At 49.3% G+C, this 13,482-nt stretch overlaps 1 protein-coding gene across 1 annotated transcript in view; it reads left to right on the top strand.

The window, feature by feature from the left end:
- Positions 1–13,482, top strand: part of LOC120029397 (slit homolog 1 protein-like) — a 162,684-nt gene that overhangs the window by 26,888 nt on the left and 122,314 nt on the right. The window lies entirely within an intron of this gene.

The following is a 13,482-nucleotide window of genomic DNA, read 5'->3' on the forward strand; positions in this document are numbered from 1 at the left end:
AAGTGTATATTTGTGGAGCTTATTTTAGCATATAGCCAATATCCTCACACCAGCCTCATCAGAACATATATGATAGAAAATATACTTTATTGTCCAAAGAACAAAACATTATTGTTCCCAGCACAGTAACTTCAAAATATCTCCCCTCCAGTCGTCTTCTAGCAGACAGGGTCTACGCTAGTGTCATTAAACAGAGCAGAACCGAGACAAAGAGGTTCCTGATGCTTCTTAAATCATCACTGGGCTCCGTCTTTCTGTCACAACACGGGGTCGGTTCCCAGACTGACGTGGTAAGGCTATAGCCAGTAGAGAGTCACAACACGGGGTGGGTACCCAGACTGACGTGGTAAGGCTATAGCCAGTAGAGAGTCACAACACGGGGTCGGTTCCCAGACTGACGTGGTAAGGCTATAGCCAGTAGAGAGTCACAACACGGGGTCGGTTCCCAGACTGACGTGGTAAGGCTATAGCCAGTAGAAAGTCACAACATGGGGTCGGTACCCAGACTGACGTGGTAAGGCTATAGCCAGTAGAGAGTCACAACACGGGGTCGGTACCCAGACTGACGTGGTAAGGCTATAGCCAGTAGAGAGTCACAACATGGGGTCGGTACCCAGACTGACGTGGTAAGGCTATAGCCAGTAGAGAGTCACAACACGGGGTGGGTACCCAGACTGACGTGGTAAGGCTATAGCCAGTAGAGAGTCACAACACGGGGTCGGTTCCCAGACTGACGTGGTAAGGCTATAGCCAGTAGAGAGTCACAACACGGGGTCGGTTCCCAGACTGGCGTGGTAAGGCTATAGCCAGTAGAGAGTCACAACACGGGGTCGGTTCCCAGACTGACGTGGTAAGGCTATAGCCAGTAGAGAGTCACAACACGGGGTCGGTTCCCAGACTGGCGTGGTAAGGCTATAGCCAGTAGAGAGTCACAACACGGGGTCGGTTCCCAGACTGACGTGGTATGGCTATAGCCAGTAGAGAGTCACCACACGGGGTCGGTTCCCAGACTGACGTGGTAAGGCTATAGCCAGTAGAGAGTCACAACACGGGGTCGGTACCCAGACTGACGTGGTAAGGCTATAGCCAGGAGAGAGTCACAACACGGGGTCGGTTCCCAAACTGACGTGGTAAGACTATAGCCAGTAGAGAGTCACAACACGGGGTCGGTTCCCAGACTGACGTGGTAAGGCTATAGCCAGGAGAGAGTCACAACACGGGGTCGGTACCCAGACTGACGTGGTAAGGCTATAGCCAGTAGAGAGTCACCACACGGGGTCGGTTCCCAGACTGACGTGGTAAGGCTATAGCCAGTAGAGAGTCACAACACGGGGTCGGTTCCCAGACTGACGTGGTAAGGCTATAACCAGTAGAGAGTCACAACACGGGGTCGGTACTCAGACTGACGTGGTAAGGCTATAGCCAGTAGAGAGTCACAACACGGGGTCGGTACCCAGACTGACGTGGTAAGACTATAGCCAGTAGAGAGTCACAACACGGGGTCGGTTCCCAGACTGACGTGGTAAGGCTATAGCCAGGAGAGAGTCACAACACGGGGTCGGTACCCAGACTGACGTGGTAAGGCTATAGCCAGTAGAGAGTCACAACACGGGGTCGGTACTCAGACTGACGTGGTAAGGCTATAGCCAGTAGAGAGTCACAACACGGGGTCGGTTCCCAGACTGACGTGGTTAGGCTATAGCCAGTAGAGAGTCACAACACGGGGTCAGTTCCCAGACTGACGTGGTAAGGCTATAGCCAGTAGAGAGTCACAACACGGGGTCGGTACTCAGACTGACGTGGTAAGGCTATAGCCAGTAGAGAGTCACAACACGGGGTCGGTTCCCAGACTGACGTGGTTAGGCTATAGCCAGTAGAGAGTCACAACACGGGGTCAGTTCCCAGACTGACGTGGTAAGGCTATAGCCAGTAGAGAGTCACCACACGGGGTCGGTTCCCAGACTGACGTGGTAAGACTATAGCCAGTAGAGAGTCACAACACGGGGTCGGTTCCCAGACTGACGTGGTTAGGCTATAGCCAGTAGAGAGTCACAACACGGGGTCAGTTCCCAGACTGACGTGGTAAGGCTATAGTCAGGAGAGAGATCTTCGAGTACTTTTAAAAATGTTTTCACTCCCACAGGAAGACTGACGGTGTGTGTGTGTTTCTGTCTCTGTCTCTACACATGCTCTAAGTGCTCACAGGGGCTTGTTAGGGTCTTTAAAGGCCTTAACAAGAGGGGTTAATGGGAAAGCCTCCTGCCCTCAGGTGGAACTCTAATCCCAGATGTTAGCTAGCTTCCCTTCTCACTCTATATCTCTAGCTCCCTCTCTCTCGCTCTCCCTCCTCTCTCTCTACCTCTCTATCTCTCTCTCACCCTCGCTCTCCCTCCTCTCTCTCTACCTCTCTATCTCTCTCTCACCCTCGCTCTCCCTCCTCTCTCTCTACCTCTCTATCTCTCTCTCACCCTCGCTCTCCCTCCTCTCTCACTCTCCCTCCTCTCTCTCTCCCTTGCTCTCTCTCCTCTTGCTCTCTCTCCCTCCTCTCTCTCTCCCTTGCTCTCTCTCCTCTTGCGCTCTCTCTCTCTATCTCTCTCTCTCTATCCCTCCATCTCTCACTCTCTCGCTCTCCCTCCTCTCTCTCTATCTCTCTCTCTCTCACTCTCTATCTCCCTCCTCTCTCCCTCCTCTCTCCCTCGCTCTCTCTCCCTCACTCTCTCTCCCTCGCTCTCACCCTCTTCTATCTCTCTCCCTTTATCTTTCCCTCTATATCTCCCTCTCTCTCTCTCTCTCTCTCTCTCTCGCTCTCTCTCTCGCTCTCTCTCTCGCTCTCTCTCTCGCTCTCCCTCTCCCTCCTCTCTATCTCTCCATCTCTCTAGTCATTAAACCAGCCCTCTCATTACTTGTTTACAGGACAATACCCAGCACATTTAGCTCAAATAGTTTGAGCTAAAAAGCGAAGTTTGGAAGAGAAAGATTGTTGTTACTGTCAAAATAAATGAGAGAAATGCACTTTTACTGTTGCTCTTAGTGTCTTTTGTTCATTTTAGTCTAGAATGGTACAACACATTCATTCTATTTGTAGATGATGGAATTAGTTAACTAAATCTCTCCAACTTTCTAACTATCTTTGCAGTTACCTCTCTCTCTCTTTCTCTCTGTGGACGCCTGAGAGATAAGCACAACTGATGAATGAGGAGTGGAGCAGATAAGAGATTATTGGAGATAATGAGACATGGTTGGAGATTATTAGAGATGGTTAAAGCTGTGTGATGGATGGAGGTGCCTGATAGTGGTGGGAAAGAATGGGGGAAAAGGAGGAGTAGAGGACTAGAAGAGGAGTAGAGGACTAGAATAGGAGTAGAGGACTAGAAGAGGAATAGAGGACTAGAAGAGGAGTAGAGGACTAGAAGAGGAGTAGAGGACTAGAAAAGGAGTAGAGGAATAGAAGAGGAATAGAGGACTAGAAGAGGAATAGAGAACTAGAAGAGGAGTAGAGGACTAGAAGAGGAGTAGAGGACTAGAAGAGGAATAGAGGACTAGAAGAGGAGTAGAGAACTAGAAGAGGAATAGAGGACTAGAAGAGGAGTAGAGAACTAGAAGAGGAGTAGAGGACAAGAAGAGGAGTAGAGGACTAGAAGAGGAAAGCGGAAGAGTGCTGATTAAATGAATAATAACAGTGAAAACAGCAATATCCATCATCTTTAACAATCTGGTGTCCACCTCTCTCCCTCCGATCCTAGTTCTTGTCAACGCAGCTCTGTGATCTAGTCTCCTGGTCTGTAATTAGAAGGTGTTCACAGTGTGAGAGCAGGAGAAAGGAGGAGGAGGAAGGAGGAGGGAGGTGCTGTAGGGGGCCAAGGACTCAGTGTAATAGGTGCCCTCAGGGAAAAGCATCTGGTTTTGACTGGATGGGGGGAAGAGGAGGAGGAAGGGGAGGAAGAGTTGGGGTGTTTATGGTCTCTCTCAGGATCTCTGTGTACTGCTGCTCGTCTTGGTGCCTGTCTTATGTATGACACACAAACTGGAGGTAAACACTAGTTTGGAGGTACACCAGGGGCCTCCACGCTCCATGCAAACAATAACAGCCTCTGTTCCTTTTAGGCTTAGTCTAAAAATACAGGAACAGGTATTTAGGTGTAAATAATGTGTGATGGTTCAACTGAACGCTCCGACCATCCACAACAACAAAAATCAGCCTGTGGCTGAATCTAGTTGCCTACCCCTAGGCTAGGGGTTGTTCCTGTACTGGGCTAGGAGTTATTCCTGGACTGGGCTAGGGGTTGTTACTGGACTGGGCTAGGGGTTGTTCCTGGACTGGGCTAGGGGTTGTTTCTGTACTGGGCTAGGAGTTGTTCCTGGACTGGGCTAGGGGTTGTTACTGGACTGGGCTAGGGGTTGTTCCTGGACTGGGCTAGGGGTTGTTACTGGACTGGGCTAGGGGTTGTTTCTGTACTGGGCTAGGAGTTGTTCCTGGACTGGGCTAGGGGTTGTTACTGGACTGGGCTAGGGGTTACTCCTGTACTGGGCTAGGGGTTGTTCCTGTACTGGGCTAGGGGTTGTTCCTGGACTGGGCTAGGAGTTGTTACTGTACTGGGCTAGGGGTTAATCCTGGACTGGGCTAGGGGTTGTTACTGGACTGGGCTAGGAGTTGTTACTGGACTGGGCTAGGGGTTAATCCTGGACTGGGCTAGGGGTTGTTACTGGACTGGGCTAGGGGTTGTTCCTGTACTGGGCTAGGGGTTGTTACTGGACTGGGCTAGGGGTTGTTACTGTACTGGGCTAGGGGTTGTTACTGTACTGGGCTAGGGGTTGTTACTGGACTGGGCTAGGGGTTGTTCCTGGACTGGGCTAGGGGTTGTTACTGTACTGGGCTAGGAGTTGTTCCTGTACTGGGCTAGGGGTTGTTACTGGACTGGGCTAGGGGTTGTTACTGTACTGGGCTAGGGGTTGTTACTGTACTGGGCTAGGGGTTGTTACTGGACTGGGCTAGGGGTTGTTACTGGACTGGGCTAGGGGTTGTTACTGTACTGGGCTAGGGGTTGTTACTGGACTGGGCTAGGGGTTGTTCCTGGACTGGGCTAGGGGTTGTTACTGTACTGGGCTAGGGGTTGTTACTGTACTGGGCTAGGGGTTGTTACTGGACTGGGCTAGGGGTTGTTACTGTACTGGGCTAAGAGTTGTTACTGGACTGGGCTAGGGGTTGTTACTAGACTGGGCTAGGGGTTGTTACTGTACTGGGCTAGGGGTTGTTACTGTACTGGGCTAGGGGTTGTTACTGGACTGGGCTAGGGGTTGTTACTGTACTGGGCTAAGAGTTGTTACTGGACTGGCTTTGGGGTTGTTACTAGACTGGGCTAGGGGTTGTTACTAGACTGGGCTAGGGGTTGTTCCTGGACTGGGCTAGGAGCTGTTACTGTACTGGGCTAGGAGTTATTCCTGGACTGGGCTAGGGGTTGTTACTGGACTGGGCTAGGGGTTGTTCCTGGACTGGGCTAGGGGTTGTTACTGTACTGGGCTAGGGGTTGTTCCTGGACTGGGCAAGGGGTTGTTACTGTACTGGGCTAGGGGTTGTTCCTGGACTGGGCTAGGGGTTACTCCTGGACTGGGCTAGGGGTTGTTACTGGACTGGGCTAGGGGTTGTTACTGGACTGGGCTAGGGGTTGTTACTGTACTGGGCTAAGAGTTGTTACTGGACTGGCTTTGGGGTTGTTACTAGACTGGGCTAGGGGTAGTTACTGGACTGGGCTAGGGGTTGTTACTGGACTGGGCTAGGGGTTGTTACTGGACTGGGCTAGGGGTTGTTACTGGGCTGGGCTAGGGGTTGTTACTGTACTGGGCTAAGAGTTGTTACTGGGCTGGGCTAGGAGTTGTTACTGGACTGGGCTAGGGGTTGTTCCTGGACTGGGCTAGGGGTTGTTACTGGACTGGGCTAGGGGTTGTTACTGGGCTGGGCTAGGGGTTGTTCCTGGACTGGGCTAGGAGTTGTTACTGGACTGGGCTAGGGGTTGTTCCTGGACTGGGCTAGGGGTTGTTACTGGACTGGGCTAGGGGTTGTTACTGGGCTGGGCTAGGGGTTGTTACTGGACTGGGCTAGGAGTTGTTCCTGGACTGGGCTAGGGGTTGTTACTGTACTGGGCTAGGAGTTGTTCCTGGACTGGGCTAGGGGTTGTTCCTGGACTGGGCTAGGGTTTGTTACTGGACTGGGCTAGGGGTTGTTACTGGACTGGGCTAGGAGTTGTTACTGGACTGGGCTAGGGGTTGTTACTGTACTGGGCTAGGAGTTGTTCCTGGACTGGGCTAGGGGTTGTTCCTGGACTGGGCTAGGGTTTGTTACTGGACTGGGCTAGGGGTTGTTACTGGACTGGGCTAGGGGTTGTTACTGGACTGGGCTAGGGGTTGTTACTGGACTGGGCTAGGGGTTGTTCCTGGACTGGGCTAGGGGTTGTTACTGTACTGGGCTAGGGGTTGTTACTGTACTGGGCTAGGGGTTGTTACTGGACTGGGCTAGGGGTTGTTACTGTACTGGGCTAAGAGTTGTTACTGGACTGGGCTAGGGGTTGTTACTAGACTGGGCTAGGGGTTGTTACTGTACTGGGCTAGGGGTTGTTACTGTACTGGGCTAGGGGTTGTTACTGGACTGGGCTAGGGGTTGTTACTGGACTGGGCTAGGGGTTGTTACTGGACTGGGCTAGGGGTTGTTACTGGACTGGGCTAGGGGTTGTTACTGTACTGGGCTAGGGGTTGTTACTGGACTGGGCTAGGGGTTGTTCCTGGACTGGGCTAGGGGTTGTTACTGTACTGGGCTAGGGGTTGTTACTGTACTGGGCTAGGGGTTGTTACTGGACTGGGCTAGGGGTTGTTACTGTACTGGGCTAAGAGTTGTTACTGGACTGGGCTAGGGGTTGTTACTGGACTGGGCTAGGGGTTGTTACTGTACTGGGCTAGGGGTTGTTACTGTACTTGGCTAGGGGTTGTTACTGGACTGGGCTAGGGGTTGTTACTGTACTGGGCTAAGAGTTGTTACTGGACTGGCTTTGGGGTTGTTACTAGACTGGGCTAGGGGTTGTTACTAGACTGGGCTAGGGGTTGTTCCTGGACTGGGCTAGGAGCTGTTACTGTACTGGGCTAGGAGTTATTCCTGGACTGGGCTAGGGGTTGTTACTGTACTGGGCTAGGGGTTGTTACTGGACTGGGCTAGGGGTTGTTCCTGGACTGGGCTAGGGGTTGTTACTGTACTGGGCTAGGGGTTGTTACTGTACTGGGCTAAGGGTTGTTACTGGACTGGCTTTGGGGTTGTTACTAGACTGGGCTAGGGGTAGTTACTGGACTGGGCTAGGGGTTGTTCCTGGACTGGGCTAGGGGTTGTTACTGGACTGGGCTAGGGGTTGTTACTGGGCTGGGCTAGGGGTTGTTACTGTACTGGGCTAAGAGTTGTTACTGGGCTGGGCTAGGAGTTGTTACTGGACTGGGCTAGGGGTTGTTCCTGGACTGGGCTAGGGGTTGTTACTGGACTGGGCTAGGGGTTGTTACTGGGCTGGGCTAGGGGTTGTTCCTGGACTGGGCTAGGAGTTGTTACTGGACTGGGCTAGGAGTTGTTCCTGGACTGGGCTAGGGGTTGTTACTGTACTGGGCTAGGAGTTGTTCCTGGACTGGGCTAGGGGTTGTTCCTGGACTGGGCTAGGGTTTGTTACTGGACTGGGCTAGGGGTTGTTACTGGACTGGGCTAGGAGTTGTTACTGGACTGGGCTAGGGGTTGTTACTGTACTGGGCTAGGAGTTGTTCCTGGACTGGCCTAGGGGTTGTTCCTGGACTGGGCTAGGGTTTGTTACTGGACTGGGCTAGGGGTTGTTACTGGACTGGGCTAGGAGTTGTTACTGGACTGGGCTAGGGGTTGTTACTGTACTGGGCTAGGGGTTGTTACTGGACTGGGCTAGGGGTTGTTACTGGACTGGGCTAGGGGTTGTTACTGGACTGGGCTAGGGGTTGTTACTGTACTGGGCTAGAGGTTGTTACTGGACTGTGCTAGGGGTTGTTACTGGACTGGGCTAGGGGTTGTTACTGGACTGGGCTAGGGGTTGTTACTGTACTGGGCTAGAGGTTGTTACTGGACTGTGCTAGGGGTTGTTCCTGGACTGGGCTAGGGGTTGTTACTGGACTGTGCTAGGGGTTGTTCCTGGACTGGGCTAGGGGTTCGATATGCAGGCAGGATGGGGTGAGAGGTGAGGTCAGTTCTATGATAAGGGTTAGGGGAGGAAACAAGGGTGGCTGTGGTTCCTTTTACCTACAACATCTGTAGGCTAGGTGTGTGTGTGCAGGGGCGTGTGTGAGTGGGGGTGGGGGCGCAAGAGGAGATGAGGGGGGGAGTAAGAGGAGAGAGGGAAGGGTGCAGTCCCCCCTACACTGTGGGGGGTAAAGATTGGTAGAGAAGATGAGTGTGTGAGGAGAGATTTTTCTGGGGCGTGTAAGAGGGGTGTGGTTTGTTGCTTGTTTCCCTGCTAGTACTTGACAACAGGATTGGTCTGATACACAAACCCTAACACAGACACACAGAATAATAATGTTTGTAATTACACACACACACTAATTACACCTCAGCTTGCTAATATTGTGAAAGCAGGCATTCACTTCAAACAACGTTCTTTCTAAGGATGTTTTAGAGATAAAGGGCTGTGTCTTCATGCATTCAGGCCCACGTGTTTATATTGGACACGGTGAGCAGGAACCAAAAGGGGGTAACTTACAAAACACCCCACCATATGAAATATTCACACACACAGAGAGAGAGAGAGAGAGAGAGAGAGAGAGAGAGAGAGAGAGAGAGAGAGAGAGAGAGAGAGAGAGAGAGAGAGAGAGAGAGAGAGAGAGAGAGAGAGAGAGAGAGAGAGAGAGAGAGAGAGAGAGAGAGAGAGAGAGAGAGAGAGAGAGAGAGAGAGAGAGAGAGAGAGAGAGAGAGAGAGAGAGAGAGAGAGAGAGAGAGAGAGAGAGAGAGAGAATGTTTGTACTAACGATTCTGTGTTGTTCATGAATAATTCAACAGATGGATGGAGGGTTGTTAAATATTCACGTTAAATCGCTTGGACATCAGTCCCCTGTGTGTGTGTCCTATGATGTGCAGAGCTCCTGATAACTGCATGTCCCAGATACACATCAGGCTAGACCTAACTTCAGTCATTTGGTCCCAGTGTGTGTGTGTCTCAAGGGGTTTGGTGATGGCTGGCCTTGGCAGCACCTGGTTGAAAATGACATACAAGAGACAGACACAGCCACACACACACATACACACACACACAGCTTTTGCCTGCCTTCACCGGTCTGGTGAGATGCTATAGTTCGAGCCAGTAATAACAGCACATATACTGGCAGCCCTGTGTGTGTCTGAACAGCATATAGAGGAAGGATACAGAGATGTTATAGTGACCCTGTGTGTGTGTCTGAACAGCATATAGAGGAAGGATACAGAGATGTTATAGTGACACTGTGTGTTGAATCTGCAGACGTGTTGCTGTGCGTTTTGTTGCTGTGCGTTTTGCTGCCAATTTTACTTTACTTTGCTAGCTGACAACTTTACGTTTTTTGTTTTGTTTTTGTTTTTAATTACCGTTTATATTTTTAGTTTTTCCATCGCAACTTTTTTCCCTCATTCAACTTTTTCACTCCGGACGCTTTATCTGGACATGGTTCGTCAACACCTTCAACAGCCGAAGCTAAGTAGTAACATTAACATGATGTCTTCTAATTGCAGTCGCTGTACTCATAATATACAGGAGAACGATCGCCTTACGGCGAGAATAGCTGTGCTACAAGCCCAGCTTCAGACGCAATCGTTAGGCAAGGGTAATTTCAGTGTAGGAAAGGAAGAAACAGCGTCTGTGCCACCAGTAAGTACAGATAGTAACGTTAGTATAAATCCCCCCGCACAGTCCCCGCAGCCGGACAACTTTCTCATGGCTTCTGGAGGGAAATGCTGTTGGAATGCTCAACTGGTGTCGCTCATTCAGCCGACAGAAACTTTCAACCGGTTTTCCCCATTATGTAGCGAGTCGGAGTCTGAGTCTGAGTCTTCTCTTGTCTCTACTCCTCCCGTTACGGGGTCTGAGACGCCGAAGGCTCCCACCATTAGCTCTGACAAATTGAAAACCCTAGTCATTGGCGACTCCATTACCCGCAGTATTAGACTTAAAACGAATCACCCAGCGATCATACACTGTTTACCAGGGGGCAGGGCTACCGACGTTAAGGCTAATCTAAAGATGGTGCTGGCTAAAGCTAAATCTGGCGAGTGTAGAGAGTATAGAGATATTGTTATCCACGTCGGCACCAACGATGTTAGGATGAAACAGTCAGAGGTCACCAAGTGCAACATAGCTTCAGCGTGTAAATCAGCTAGAAAGATGTGTCGGCATCGAGTAATTGTCTCTGGCCCCCTCCCAGTTAGGGGGAGTGACGAGCTCTACAGCAGAGTCTCAGCACTCAATCGCTGGTTGAAAACTGTTTTCTGCCCCTCCCAAAAGATAGAATTTGTAGATAATTGGCCCTCTTTCTGGGACTCACCCACAAACAGGACCAAGCCTGACCTGCTGAGGAGTGACGGACTCCATCCTAGCTGGAGGGGTGCTCTCATCTTATCTACCAACATAGATAGGGCTCTAACTCCTCTAGCCCCACAATGAAATAGGGTGCAGGCCAGGCAGCAGGCTGTTAGCCAACCTGCCAGCTTAGTGGAGTCTGCCAATAGCACAGTCAGTGTAGTCAGCTCAGCCATACCCATTGAGACTGTGTCTGTGCCTCGACCTAGGTTGGGCAAAACTAAACATGGCGGTGTTCGCCTTAGCAATCTTATTAGGATAAAGACCTCCTCCATTCCTGCCATTATTGAAAGAGATCGTGATACCTCACATCTCAAAATAGGGTTACTTAATGTTAGATCCCTCACTTCAAAGGCAGTCATAGTCAATGAACTAATCACTGATCATAATCTTGATGTGATTGGCCTGACTGAAACATGGCTTAAGCCTGATGAATTTACTGTGTTAAATGAGGCCTCACCTCCTGGTTACACTAGTGACCATATCCCCCGTGCATCCCGCAAAGGCGGAGGTGTTGCTAACATTTACGATAGCAAATTTCAATTTACAAAAAAAAAAATGGCGTTTTCGTCTTTTGAGCTTCTAGTCATGAAATCTATGCAGCCTACTCAATCACTTTTTATAGCTACTGTTTACAGGCCTCCTGGGCCATATACAGCGTTCCTCTCTGAGTTTCCTGAATTCCTATCAGACCTTGTAGTCATAGCAGATCATATTCTAATTTTTGGTGATTTTAATATTCACATGGAGAAGTCCACAGACCCACTCCAAAAGTCTTTCGGAGCCATCATCGACTCAGTGGGTTTTGTCCAACATGTCTCTGGACCTACTCACTGCCACAGTCATACTCTGGACCTAGTTTTGTCCCATGGAATAAATGTTGTAGATCTTAATGTTTTTCCACATAATCCTGGACTATCGGACCACCATTTTATTACGTTTGCAATCGCAACAAATAATCTGCTCAGACCCCAACCAAGGAGCATCAAAAGTCGTGCTATAAATTCTCAGACAACACAAAAATTCCTTGATGCCCTTCCAGACTCCTTCTGCCTACCCAAGGACGTCAGAGGACAAAAATCAGTTAACCACTTAACTGAGGAACTCAATTTAACCTTGCGCAATACCCTAGATGCAGTTGCACCCCTAAAAACGAAAAACATTTGTCATAAGAAACTAGCTCCCTGGTATACAGAAAATACCCGAGCTTTGAAGCAAGCTTCCAGGAAATTGGAACGGAAATGGCGCCACACCAAACTGGAAGTCTTCCGACTAGCTTGGAAAGACAGTACCGTGCAGTACCGAAGAGCCCTCACTGCTGCTCGATCATCCTACTTTTCCAACTTAATCGAGGAAAATAAGAACAATCCAAAATTTCTTTTTGATACTGTTGCAAAGCTAACTAAAAAGCAGCATTCCCCAAGAGAGGATGGCTTTCACTTCAGCAGTAATAAATTCATGAACTTCTTTGAGGAAAAGATCATGACCATTAGAAAGCAAATTACGGACTCCTCTTTGAATCTGCGTATTCCTCCAGGGCTTAGCTGTCCTGGATCTGCACAGCTCTGCGAGGGCCTGGGATCGGGAGAGACACTTAAGTGTTTTAGTACTATATCTCTTGACACAATGATGAAAATAATCATGGCCTCTAAACCTTCAAGCTGCATACTGGATCCTATTCCTACTAAACTGCTGAAGGAGCTGCTTCCTGTGCTTGGCCCTCCTATGTTGAACATAATAAACAGCTCTCTATCCACCGGATGTGTACCAAACTCACTAAAAGTGGCAGTGATAAAGCCTCTCTTGAAAAAGCCAAACCTTGACCCGGAAAATATAAAAAACTATCGGCCTATATCGAATCTTCCATTCCTCTCAAAAATTTTAGAAAAAGCTGTTGCGCAGCAACTCACTGCCTTTCTGAAGACAAACAATGTATACGAAATGCTTCAGTCTGGTTTTAGACCCCATCATAGCACTGAGACTGCACTTGTGAAGGTGGTAAATGACCTTTTAATGGCGTCAGACCGAGGCTCTGCATCTGTCCTCGTGCTACTAGACCTTAGTGCTGCCTTTGACACCATCGATCACCACATTCTTTTGGAGAGACTGGAAACCCAAATTGGTCTACACGGACAAGTTCTGGCCTGGTTTAGATCTTACCTGTCGGAAAGATATCAGTTTGTCTCTGTGAATGGTCTGTCCTCTGACAAATCAACTGTACATTTCGGTGTTCCTCAAGGTTCCGTTTTAGGACCACTATTGTTTTCACTATATATTTTACCTCTTGGGGATGTTATTCGAAAACATAATGTTAACTTTCACTGCTATGCGGATGACACACAGCTGTACATTTCAATGAAACATGGTGAAGCCCCAAAATTGCCCTCGCTAGAAGCATGTGTTTCAGACATAAGGAAGTGGATGGCTGAAAACTTTCTACTTTTAAACTCGGACAAAACAGAGATGCTTGTTCTAGGTCCCAAGAAACAAAGAGATCTTCTGTTAAATCTGACAATTCATCTTGATGGTTGTAAAGTCGTCTCAAATAAAACTGTGAAGGACCTCGGCGTTACTCTTGACCCTGATCTCTCTTTTGACGAACATATCAAGACTGTTTCAAGGACAGCTTTTTTCCATCTACGTAACATTGCAAAAATCAGAAATTTTCTGTCCAAAAATGATGCAGAAAAATTAATCCATGCATTTGTTACTTCTAGGTTAGACTACTGCAATGCTCTACTTTCCGGCTACCCGGATAAAGCACTAAATAAACTTCAGTTAGTGCTAAATACGGCTGCTAGAATCCTGACTAGAACCAAGAAATTTGATCATATTACTCCAGTGCTAGCTTCCCTACACTGGCTTCCTGTTAAGGCAAGGGCTGATTTCAAGG

The sequence above is a fragment of the Salvelinus namaycush genome, chromosome 35 (genome assembly GCF_016432855.1).
Source record: "Salvelinus namaycush isolate Seneca chromosome 35, SaNama_1.0, whole genome shotgun sequence".
Classification (NCBI taxonomy): Eukaryota; Metazoa; Chordata; class Actinopteri; order Salmoniformes; family Salmonidae; genus Salvelinus; species Salvelinus namaycush.